We start from the raw sequence: 12,927 nt of genomic DNA on the forward strand, positions 1-12,927 counted from the left end.
GTATGCACATGAATAGAGGCAGTTGTGACCACAGTAGGCATGCTATATGAGGGTGGAGTCCTACTGCCATTCTACTGATTTATTGATAGGTATGACATGCCCCGGAGACAGTTCCTACTATATAATGTTCCCACAAAGGCAATAAGCAAGCACTGGGGAGGGGGCTTTTCCGAACCACCAACATTGGAAGGATGCCAATACTTGGTGACTGCCTCTAGGACATTCAAAGCAGTCACCTGTTTATACTGATGCCTCCGCAGTGAGACGTTACCTGTAATACATCACCTACTGCTATGGTGGGAGGAGGACCTGGGGATTACTATAGAAGAGAAAAAATGGGATGAACTAGTTGAACAGACAACCAAGATCTCTAGGAATGCCAGGTTTCAATTGATTAACTTTTATGTCCTACACAGAGCATACCTCATACCAGCACGCGTGAGCAAATACTTTGAGACACAAACAGCCACAAGCCCCCGATGTGGTGAGACTAGAGCAGGCTTTTTACACATGTCCTAGAAATGACCTAAATTAGAGGACTTCTGGAGGTTGGTGACAACAGTCCTGGTGGAAGTAACAGAGAAGGAGGTGACCGCAACACCGGGATACTGTCTCTTAGACTGGTTTCCCCACACCTCCAAAACCAAAGTGACAAGTAAATGACCAAGAGAGAGATCACTAGGAACAAGAAGGCCCATAGGGGCCTCAATGCAGATAGATGGAAGAGGTAGCTCATAAGATGGCCAGGTTACCAGGGACATCAGATGGGGCCAGGGAAACTTGGAAGCAGCCAGGGCATGCGAAGCACTGGTGGCGCTACTTAAACACCCAGAAAACTACATAGATGAGGAAATGAAAGAGGTGGTATAGTAGCTGGAAACCAGATCTAATCGCCTCTATGCTAGCTTGGCATACAAGTCAGTGAAAATCTCCCAGCAAATATCAGCGGATTAGCCTAGGTACGGTTTGAATGCAGAGATTGTAATGCACCATGGCACGCCTAGCGGGAGGGAGGGGGAGGGGAGGCACTGTTGTGGTTTAGCAGGGGATAGCACTTACTGTATTGTACTATATGACCCACATCTTTTCTGACCATAGATGGTTAGAGGATTAGTTTGCTTCATTACAATAACCAGAAGACATGCAAGCTACCACTCTAATCCCAATTCACCATGTGCCAATTAGACTGATGACAGGTATCGGGAATAGGAGGTAGGTAACCACAAATGTACATGCACTGAAAGCTGTTTCTGTATTGTCTAAAATGTGAAAGTCATGAATAAATGGCAATAAAATGTGCTTAAAAAAAAAGGGGCAGCTTAGTTAATGATTCTGGGTACCTCAGGTGTTTGGTGAACCTAGAAGCCTTATATATCACCGCAACCGTAACAGCCCAGTGGAGTTAATGGTATATTGCTTTAAAAAATCTGCCATACTTAGAACAAGTTAGAGGTGAAAATGTAGACACAAATGGCTGTTTTTTTCAACTTAATTTCAATATTTTATAATTTCAACTGTTACTTTCTATAGGAAAACCTTGAAGGATCTGCACAAATGACCACTTGCTAAATTCAGAATTCTGTCTACGTTTCACAAATACATAGTTTTCTAGGATCTATTATTGGTTTACCACCCATTTCTACCAATAACTGGAAGGAGGTTGAAAGCACAATACATAGGAAAAATAGACTATGTCCCAGTAAAATGCCAAACATGTGTAGAAATTTTTGGTTTTCTAACAAATGTCTGCCTGTTCCTGAAAGCTGGGAAGCTGGTGATTTTAGCACCATAAACCCTTCAATAATAACATTTGCAGGGGAAAAATCCTGATGCATTCTTCTGCAGCACTTTTTTCCCATCCCCCTCCCAAAAAAGAAAATGTTTGCTGTATTCTGGTTAATTTCTTGGTCCCCTCCAGGGAAATCCATGAACCCTGGGTACCTTTTCAATCCTCAGGATGTTGGAAGAAATGGCACAAATTTGGCATGGATATCTTATGTGGAGAAAATGTTATGGGGGCCTAAGCGAGAACTACCCCAAATTGCCATAAATGGAGTGGCATGGGGAGAAAAGGCCTGGCAGGGAAGGGGTTAAACCTAAAGTCCTAAAATAAGATCAAAAGATGGAGCCGGCTGACCAAATCCCCTCTATGTATGTACATTATCTAAGAATCTTGGCGAAAAAACAATAACGTGGTAAGAAAGCTAACGTTGTCTCAAAGGCCATACCTGTAAAGAAGCATCATGCGGATCAATGAAAATAGTAACTTTTGCCTTAGAAATAATGGTTTAACTGCACTGGCAGTAAATGAAGAAAACCCTACAATGGAATGCTATCGGATCAGGCTTGAAGGGTCCCAAAGACAGCTGGTTGAATCAGACTATTAGTCACTACTTCTGTGTCTACTTGGGCCTACCCATGCACCCTCTTAATTGCCCCACCCCCTGTCAAAGCTTTTAGAGGCAGGTGTATCTGGCCTTTAGAGGCTAACCAAAGATGTAAATAAATAAAGACATAATTGTGCACATCACGACCAGTCCCAAAAAATGACCATTTCTGGAACTCCTTTATTGCTGATGTTGACAATGCTTTTCTCCTCAATCAGTGACTGCAACTAAACAGATCTCTTACCTGTTTTCTTAGAAGTGAGGTATCTCCCTCCACCCAAGCAAAAACAGTACTCACTATCTGCAGTAACAAAGTTGAGATGGAAGAGGAGCTAAGCAGTGGGGTACCCACAGGGGAAAAAGAGGACAACTTGCCGGTCAACTAGCAGCCAGGACATTTTAAGGCCGACTTGTGCACTGTTGCAGGCTGCAGCTAAACATGTTGTACTTAACAAGTACTGCTGGTACAATTTGCTAAAAATTGCTGCTGTTGCCTCTGAGACCAGCTCCACATTTTATTGACATTGGTGCATGCAGCAAAAAATATTTGCCAGAATAAACAATATCAATAGCAGCTCATTACTGTGCAAGCTTCTGAACCTGCTAACCTTCCTTCATGAGCTGCGACAAATCAGTCGGGGTAAACACTCCGGGCTGCAGAAGCCATTCTGCCACATTGGCATTTACCCAGTAGGGTGCAGGCTATGGGATTGCTTTCAGACCAGGATGGGCAGCCATGACCCAGCCAAGCCCCCATGGCCCCATACTAGTGGCCACTTCTTGCACAATATTTGGGGCCCCATTTACAATGAAGTAATGCCGGGCAGTGCCACAAGCTATTTGCCTCCGCTATGCTGCGTCACTTCAGAAGCAAAGGGATACGTCATATTTACAACAAAGTGACATATCCCTGAGCTCTCATCTGCGCTGGAGCACAATTGCCAGCCATGCACCAATGCAGGCACCCCTACACCATGATGGTGCAAGGGTGTCTGCGTTTCAGGGCGGATTATTTTTGTGCAGGAAGGGACCTTCCTGCACAGAAACAATCACAAGAAATTATTTCCTCTTTCTATGCATGCTGCAGAATGCAGCACTCATAGTCAGAGGAAAAATCATGAGGAGAAATGAAAACATTTCTCCTCGTTGCACCTCCCTACGTCTACCCTGGGGACGCGTAGCATTCTGATGCATTACCAGGTTTATGAAAATTTGAAAATATGGGAATGAGGCAGAAGCCATGGATGTTACGTGGGAACGCACACAGCAACACCTATAGCACACCCCGTCCATGCAAAGTGCTGCGTAAAAAGAAGCCATATTTACAATGCCACGAAAAGCCACACAGGGTGGCTATACGTGTCCTTGTAAATATGGGGCATCAAAATGCACCGCCAGTGCTTGTAAATAAGCTCCTTAATCTGCAAAAGAATAAGTACAGGGGCTCAACGTTTTGCTCAGAAGCTTGCAGCTTTTTGCCACCCCTGCTTTCCCCCTTTGTGACTGCTTTTCTGCCTTTCTCTTCCTCCTTCTTTCCTCTTTTGCATTTTTCCTCTCTTGCTCTGTGTCAAAGTCTGATGAGGAAAAATAAGTGCTCGTCCCTTAAAATGAGTGCTGGTGGGCCCCACCTGCAACCACTGTCTCAAATTAAGCACTGCTCCTGCAGTGTTGGGCTGGTTTACATATGTTTGCTGATTTTTGTTCCCAGGCTAGGCTTGAAGACATTGGGTCATTTATATCATTCCATAAAGATGGCAGCTTGGAGACAGGCCCAGCTACATTTAAGGGAGATACTTTAAAGCATGGGTACTCACAAACTTTCTCTCGGGGGCCAAATTTACAGTGTGGTTTGTGGCCGAGGGCCGCACTGGTGGGGGCGGGGTCAGAGGGGGAGGGGCGGGGCTAAAGCAAAAGAAAATTGTGACCATGAGGTTGAACACAGGTCCCTGCAGCAGATGCCTTCATCCACTGAGCCACCAGACCCGGCATACACACATCTCTCTCTCTCTCTCTCTCTCCCTCTCCCCCTCCCTCCCCTCTCCCTCCCCCTCCCTCCCTCTCCCTCCCCCTCCCTCTCCCCATCCCTCTCCCTCTCTTCCCCTCCCTCTCACTCCCTCCCCTCCCTCTCCCTCCCTCCCCCTGTCTCTCTCTCCCTGTCTCTCTCCCTGTCGCCCTCCCTCCGTCGCCCTCCCTCTGTCGCCCTCCTCCCTCTGTCTCCCTCCTCCCTCTGTCTCCCTCCTCCCTCTCTGTCTCCCTCTCTGTCTCCCCCTCTGTTGCCCTCCCTCTGTCGCCCTCCCTCTGTTGCCCTCCTCTCTCTGTCTCCCTCCCTCTGTCCCTCCCTCTGTCTCCCTCCCTCTGTCTCCCTCCCTCTGTCTCCCTCCCTGTCTCCCTCCCTCCGTCTCCCTCCCTCTCCCTCCGTCTCTCTCCCTCTCCCTCCATCTCCCTCCCTCCGTCTCCCTCCCTTTCTCCGTTTCCCTCCCTGTCTCCGTCTCCCTCCGTCTTCCTCCCTCCATCTCCCTCCCTCTGTCTTCCCTTCTGTCTCTCTCCCTCCCTCTGTCTCCCTCCCTCTCCCTCTTAATCTCTCCCTCTCCCTCTCTCTCTCTCCCTCTGTCTCCCTCCCTCTCCCTCCATCTCCCTCCCTCTGTCTCCCTCCCTCTGTCTCTCTCCCTCTCCCTCCATCTCCCTCCCACCGTCTCCCTCCCTGTCTCCGTCTCCCTCCCTGTCTCCGTCTCCCTTCCTCCGTCTCCCTCTCTCTGTCTCTCTCCCTCCCTCTGTCTTCCTCCCTCCCTCCCGTCCCCCTCCGTCTCCCTCCCGTCACCCTCCATCTCCCTCCCTGTCTCCCTCCCTCTCCCTCCCTCTCCCTCTGTCTCTCTCCCTCTCCCTCTGTCTCCATCTCCCTCTCTGCCTCCCTCTCTCTCTCTCTCTCCCTTCCTCTCCCTTTCTCCCTCTGTCTCCCCCAGACAGCGCCTCTCTGTCTCCCTCTCTCTGTCACCCTCTGTCAACCTCTGTCTCCCTCCCTCTCCCTCTGTCTCCCTCTGTCATCTCACCCCGTGTGTGTGTCAGCCTTCAGCCCGGGCTGAGACAGCTTCCCAGAGCACACAGCCGCACTGAGACAGCTTCCCAGCGTGCACACACAGCCGCACCCGAGTACTTCACAGGTCTTTAAAAGACCATTTACATGTTAATAAAGCTTTGTTGTATTTCACCTCCTAGGCCCCTGCAACTCCACTTTGACAATCACTGGAATTCCCTGGCCCCCACAGAGCAGAGTCTCAGAGTCCGGGCTGCTGATTTTTTTTTTTTAAACACAGGTAGGATGTCTGCAAGGTCCGCGGGCCGCCAAGGAAGGCTTGCCGGGCCGCTGGCAGCCCTCGGGCCGTACTATGAGTAACCGTGCTTTAAAGGGATCTGAACAGGAAGCAGCTCCATGTCATTCATTGCAAAAGAGATGATGTGGCCTAAGGGTTTGTGCGGCCTACCTCGGACCTGGGGAACTGGGTTCAAGTCTGGACAGGGACGCTCAACATCCTGTGATTCTGGGCAAATCACTTAGGGCCACATGCATTAAGTTAAGGAATAGCGATTCCTCAATAGCGATTCTTAAGGAATCGCTATTAAGGAGTCGCTATACCTTATGCATGTAGGTTTCGCTAAAATATTTACGATTCTTACACCATCCTTAATTGCAAAGCGCAACTTGTGATTTGCAATTTAGGAATGCCTTCCCATTCATTCCTATGGGCCCAAAGGTCCATAGCAATGAATGGGACAGCATTCGCAATTTGCGATTACCAAATAGGTAATTGCAAATTGCGCATGCAATCTCAAGGTTGCAAAGCGGCCAAAAGGCCACCCTGATGCACCCCAACAAAGGTAAGTATGCACATGTGGTGCACGCACATGCCCTAAGGGCATGTGCATGCACCACATTGCACTTTAAAAAATGCATTTTTATCCATTTTTTTAAAGGAAGCGCAACTTACCATCAACTTTAAGTTGATGGTAATTTGGGATTCCAATTTTCGAAAAAGCAATTTGCCAATGCATGATGCATCGCAATTAGGAAATCGCAATTTGCAATCCCCTAAATGCATTCGCAAATTAGGTCATCACAAAAATTGCGATTACCTGTTTTGCAAATGCCTTTGGGCTTGATGTATCGCAAATAGCATTTTACCAGCCGCAAACGGGCCGCTTCTGCGAATCGGCCTGTTTACTACCAGTAAAATGCTTGATGCATGTGCCCCGTCATCTCCCCTGTGCCTAACAAAAATGAACGTGTCTGTCTGTAACGCAACTGGTGCTACTTTAAACCGCTCTGATACCTTCGGGTCTAGTTGCCACTATATAAAACTAAAAAAAAAAAAAGAAATGCATCCGGTCAGACGGGGACACAAAGCCACACTTAACTCCAGCAGATTTCAACCTTGCTCAGGATGAGCCTCACAGGTCTATAAAGAAAAGTGAGCACAGAAGGTCCCTTCCTTTAGCTGTGCCAGGTCTCTAATTTCTCAGAGTGGACAAAACTGAGGAGGACTTTGTGACGCGATGGCACCATTTTTCTTTTATTTTAATTTCCTGCTATTGAAGGCCGCATACAATCTTTGCTTGTCCGCTTTTAATGTGATTTTATACTTGAAATGACAATAACAGTAATTTTAAGATTAATAGTTAACCATAGTTAGTTAGTCATGCTAAGTTAACCATAGTTAACATAGGCCTCATAGTGGAAATGTTCACTGACTTTGAAACTGTGCCAGTGCTGTTAAATTATTTTCTCATCATCGGTTCTTGTTTCAGGAGCCAAGTGAGCGTCCATAGTTGAATAAATGATTGTTTCACTTGTTTTAATCTGCAAGAGAACAGGATATTATAGTTTCACGGTAGCCTGCTAATTAGCTGTGTACATCTATGCTAAGAACATTTTGACCAGTCATGACACACTAACTTCAAGCCTGAGGGGCTTTCTTTCTGTGATTCCTGTGAAAGAACACTTGTGCATATTAGGCCTGAATGTTACAATTTGGGAGCCGCAGGATGTGATAATGTGTATTAAATCTTGTGTTTAAATTGTGTGTTTTGTGCCAGTCGGACTTGATCTTATCCACCCTCTGAAGGTGGATGCCTCTCTGCCCCTCTTGAGACTCCATGTTTGCCTTATTTCTTCTCATAGAGTTAAAAGCGCCTCGACGCCTCGTCAGGAGTAGTAAGAGCTATATAAATGCAAGTATAATACAATCTAATCTCGAGCGAGTACATGTCTTCTCTTCCTGATGGGAACCTTCATTTTATTCTGGCTGAGAGGATATATATTGAACTGACACTTGCTGCTTAAACTTCCCCAATTACACTTTTGAACTTTGCTGAACAATAGGGAGTTTCCCTTCAGTGGAACCAAATCGGTTATGATTTGACCACAATAGTCTTTAAGAAACTTGACTGTGCATTGCTGTTCTGACTTGCTCAGATTAGACTGATTTGTGCTGTGACCGAATGATTATCGACTAAAAACGAATCTGACTGATTTGAATTTGTAACCTTATAAATCTATTAATAAACCGTCATGGTTTGTAAAGCTTTACTCTGCCATTCTTGCGGGGCAAATTACGTTTCACTGTAATTGATATTTTGTTAAATTGTTGATCTAAGCTTCAATTCGAGACAAAAATCCATCACCCTACAATGAGTAAATTCTGAATTTGCACCAAGCTTTTGCATGGTGCATACTCCATGCTTCTCTGCTAAATCAGAATGCATCTTCTGAGTTTGTGAGCATGCACCAGCTGTGCCAGGATTGCCCTGAGGAGAAGTGCAGATCCTGAGTCTGTAAGCAAGCACTGGTCGTGCCAGGCTTGGACTAAGAGAGGAATGCAGCTCCTGAGTTTGTGAGAGTGCACCAGTTGTACCAGACTCAGACTAAGGTGGAAATCAGTGTCTGAGTTTGTGAGCATGCACCAGTCGGATCCAGTTTGGACTAAGGACGAATGCTGCTCCTGAATCGGTGCGCATGCACTGGCCACACCAGGCTTAGACTAAGGAGGACTACAGCTCCTGATTTTGTGAGCAACCAGCGGCCATGTCTGGTTTCGCTTATGAGCTAAAAAAAGACACTCTTGTTGTGTGTATATTTAGATTCCGTATATAGGTTTCCTGATTTATGCCCTTATGTAGGTACAATTCATATTGCCCCTATTTAGGCATAGAAAATCCAGCCCTTATTTAGGCATTATCCATGCTAACCAAATACAGGCATGGTCTCCTACATCTGTCCATCCACGCCACAACGGGTTCTTGGAAAACCAGACTCTTAAGCCTTTAGGAATTTCCCTTGCTTGGATATCATTTAGTATGCATGAACATCTATTCCTTAGGGGTTCATTCATGACGTTCCGATGCCCGACTTTTACATCAATACAGGCATTCCTAAACACCTTCAAGGTATAAATATACCTACACTTGCCCTGGCAAACCGCGGTTCCGGCACGATCCAGCTCGACTGCCTACTTGCGTTTCGCCACCGCAAGTTCGGAAGGAAATCGAGTTCCAGCCTGACGAACTGAACAGACGCTGTCATCCTCTTCGCAGAGAATCCAGCTCCAGTGTTTCTGACTGCCCTTGCGGTGTGTTAGATATCGAGTCCCGGAAAAGAGATTCAAACCTCGCACATTCTAAGGTATGAAGCAGACTAGAACTTAGAGAAACTTTTGGCAACTCTTGGCAAAACTAAAACTATAGCTATAGCTAGCTATCCTTTAGAAAACAGCACCTACTTCTTACCTCATACTACACTTAGGTTAGGTACACTGGGGTAGAACTATTTAGAAGCATCAGATAAGTATTCACATTTTAGCCTGTGTTATTTATGTATGTATTTTAATTAATGTCATAGCTACAAACCATGCTATTGCAGTATTATTTTATCTTACTGCTAACTCCGTACATTTTGTACTTCGCAGCCTGTCTTCCGATTGTAGCAGTTCATATCTCTTGCATGAGAAAAAAGACTGTTCAATAAACCCTTTTTATTGAAACGCCCGTCTCTCTATTTCTGTGCAACTCTGTAGAAGCGAAGCATGCCTGATTGACTGAATACAACTGTTATCTATTGTTTCCACGGTTCTGAGATTTTTCCAACTCTAAGGGAAACAAAGTTGTCATGTTTATGCGGTTGACAGAAACTAATCTCTTCTTGTATATTCGAGAAGTTTCTAGTGACCTCTGAGGTAGCTGGCACACACAAGTAATTAAGTTTAATGTACTCGATAGAGACATACTGATCTCAGTCCTATGTCAAATCTATAGTGTATATTATTCCAATGCACAGAGCCTATCAGGGATATAGGAACTACACTACATGGCACCCAACGGTTTGGTAAGGCACTAATTTAATGTTAGATACTGAAGTAACTCAGTCGCGCTTTTCTCAGAGACCTCTACTCATAATACTCCATAAGACGTCTGGAGTGGGTAGGGATAATATCCGCCATAGCTGAGTAGGACAAAATCCTATGTATTAGCTGTTTGGTTTGTTCAACGTTGAAGGATACAGTGTTCCAAAATATTGTGCACCTTATCTTTGTTCCCTTGAAACTTGCTCTGAAACTTTCATTAAACAATGACCAAAAACTGCACAAACATCGATACTGGTGGAGCTGCGGCTGACCAAGTCACAGAAGCTTTTAATCGTACAGGTTTTCAATAAACCAACGAGGATGCTATAATCATCCATCCAAATTTAAGGAGAGCCATCACTCTAAAACTCATAAAACATGGCCTAACACCAAGAAGTGGTAGAGCAGTTTTTGTGATAGAGGCACAAGAATCTCACCAGACAGAGGTATTTTATTCATGGATAGTATTCCCAGAATCAAATCCAGTAACACATTTGTTTCAATTCTACAAAGAAGATGATCCACCTGAGGAATATATTCCTTTCGAGGATATTGAAATTCCACTCACATACCAGGAGCATGAGCTCTGGTTTAAAGGTGCCCTAAAACATTACAGTCACATTACCAGGCTCAGTCCACTAGGTAGACCAGGAGCAACATGGCCGATTTTAACCGGCTACACACCTCATCCTGCCATTGAAGAAATGTCAGATGTGGAACTACTAGCTCAACTCAAGGAGTTAATCAAAATTTATAGACAATTGGTTCAATAGGTCATGCGGACTTTCACAGTCCAACAACCATTAACCATTCAAAATCCAGCCCCTCATCAGGGCAATACATTAAAAATCACTCCACAGACTTTACACGCAGTCATGGGTAAAATGCCCACAAAACGTGAACAAATTCCATTCTGGATAGCTCAAAAAATTACTCAAATCGAAGCAGTATTTCATAATACTAGCCCTTATGAGAAACACAGAATTCTAACAATCTGTTTACCAATGGGGATCACACCACATTTGGAAGACTGCACCACTTGGGGCACAGTCTTTTCTGAAATCTACACAAAAACACATGGTGTTCCGTCCATGGCGGTAATACCTGATGTCCTGAAACAGATTCAAAACGAATACGGGGCAGAGCCTGCTCTGAATTTAGGTATGAAGTTACTGAAAAATTTCGACCAGGTCTCAACAATAATATTATCTAATATTAAAGAAGAAGCAGCATCAGTGGCAATCCGCCAGAAATTAAGGGAATTTGATGTAACAGAACAACCACAAGAACTAGCCAGAATAATTGAAAAATCCTATGAAGAATTACGCAGAGACAGTTTGGGGGGGAAACCAGTTAAACCACAACTGTCTGAAAGTCCTGATAAGGTCTTTACTAAAAACACTCCTACTTCTTCTAAAAAGAAGTGGGAAAATAACAAACAGCATTCCAAAGAGAAGTGTTCTCAATCCTGAGGTAGGTCTCCTCAAAAGGAGTCCTCTGAAAGGAGGTACAACCTCAGGAATAGGGATAATTTAAGAAAACCTGACAGATATCAAGATACTGATACACGTTCCTCTCGTACCTTTCAGATATCATCACAGACATCCGAAAGAAGAGGACGGTCAGAGAACAAAGAAGAACGCGTGAAGTCCAAAGACGATCAACACGTTCAGAAAACCAAACAAAAACCTCAATTCTCCGAGAAGAAGGTAGCAGGTCTGAAGATCAGACATGCCGAGGATTCTGAGAACGTAACTCAAGAACGGAGAATGGGCTCAGACAATGTTGGACAGTGCAGCAGAAGTTACAGTAGCTCGCCAGAACCTGAAGGGGCTTCTGGAGACAGTGGACATGAATGAGGACATTCATGTTGAAACTGCAGACACCAGGGTTAGTTCTCCACATAGGTTATGTGAAATACCAATCCGGATGGAGGGAGACATACCAAAAAAAGTGAAAGCACTCTTCTGGGAGCATCTTTAAAGGGGTTATGATATACTTCTAGCAGAACGAGACTGGCCACCAGAATTTGTCAGGGAGTGCCCACATGGCGAAGACATCATCATGCCAACCTTCTCTAACCATGTTCCAGTACATTTAAAATATACTTATGCCAGGAAATGAGCAGTGGCCCAAGCCCCAGCATTATACAAGAATCATGTAGGATGGGATGAGGACTTACCTCACCACAAAATCCAGTTAAAAAATCAACCAGCTGCACAAAGGCAGTACCCAGTTAAACAAGAAGCTAAAAAACAGGTCAGGGAGATCTTAGATCAACTTGAATACAAGGGGTTGATTGAAACATGCACCTCGTCAATGAACAATCCTTTGTTTCCTGTTTCCAAACCAAACAATACATATCGTCTAGTTTTGAATTACAGACACCTAAACTCATGTTGTAAAACATTTGCAGTGCAAAATGCACACAGTACAGCATTAATGAATAACATTGTGTGTAAAAAGTACAAAAGCACATTAGACATTTCAAATGGTTTCTTTTGTAAAACTTTTGCAACTGAAAGTAGATATTTGACCGCTTTCTCAATAATGGTGACACAGATCAATTTTGTCGACTACCACAGGGGTTCAAAAACAGCCCGGGGTTATTCTCAGCAAGAGTAACAGAGTTACTACAAATTTATGATGACGAGGCATTGTCATATGTCGACGATATATATCTGACAGACAATGACCTGGACAGACACTTGAACAGGATGAACACCATTATATTGGGCTTTGCCTCTGAGGGTTACAAATTCAACTTTAAAAACTCCAGAATTGCCCATCTCAACGTCCTTTTCCTAGGATATGAACTTTGAAGTGAAGGCAAGAGCCTGGCAGCCAACTTTTTAGAAAAGTGTGCCCTGCTCCAACCTCCAAAAACACTGAAGAATTTACAGTCGATTCTAGGTTTCCTGAATTTTGGAAGAACATACATTCTAAACTACACAGAGAGGGTTAAACCTCTCTACGAATTAATCAAATCTGATTTCAAAACCACAACTTGGACATAAGAACACACAGAAATTCTGTGTTCACTTCAAACAGACATGTTAGCAACTAAACACTTGCAAACACGCGTAAATGTATGCAACTTAGTGATCCAAATCATTCCAGGTCAATGCGGATTCACCTACTTAACTTTT

The sequence above is a fragment of the Triturus cristatus genome, chromosome 11, assembly GCF_964204655.1.
Source record: "Triturus cristatus chromosome 11, aTriCri1.1, whole genome shotgun sequence".
Classification (NCBI taxonomy): domain Eukaryota; kingdom Metazoa; phylum Chordata; class Amphibia; order Caudata; family Salamandridae; genus Triturus; species Triturus cristatus.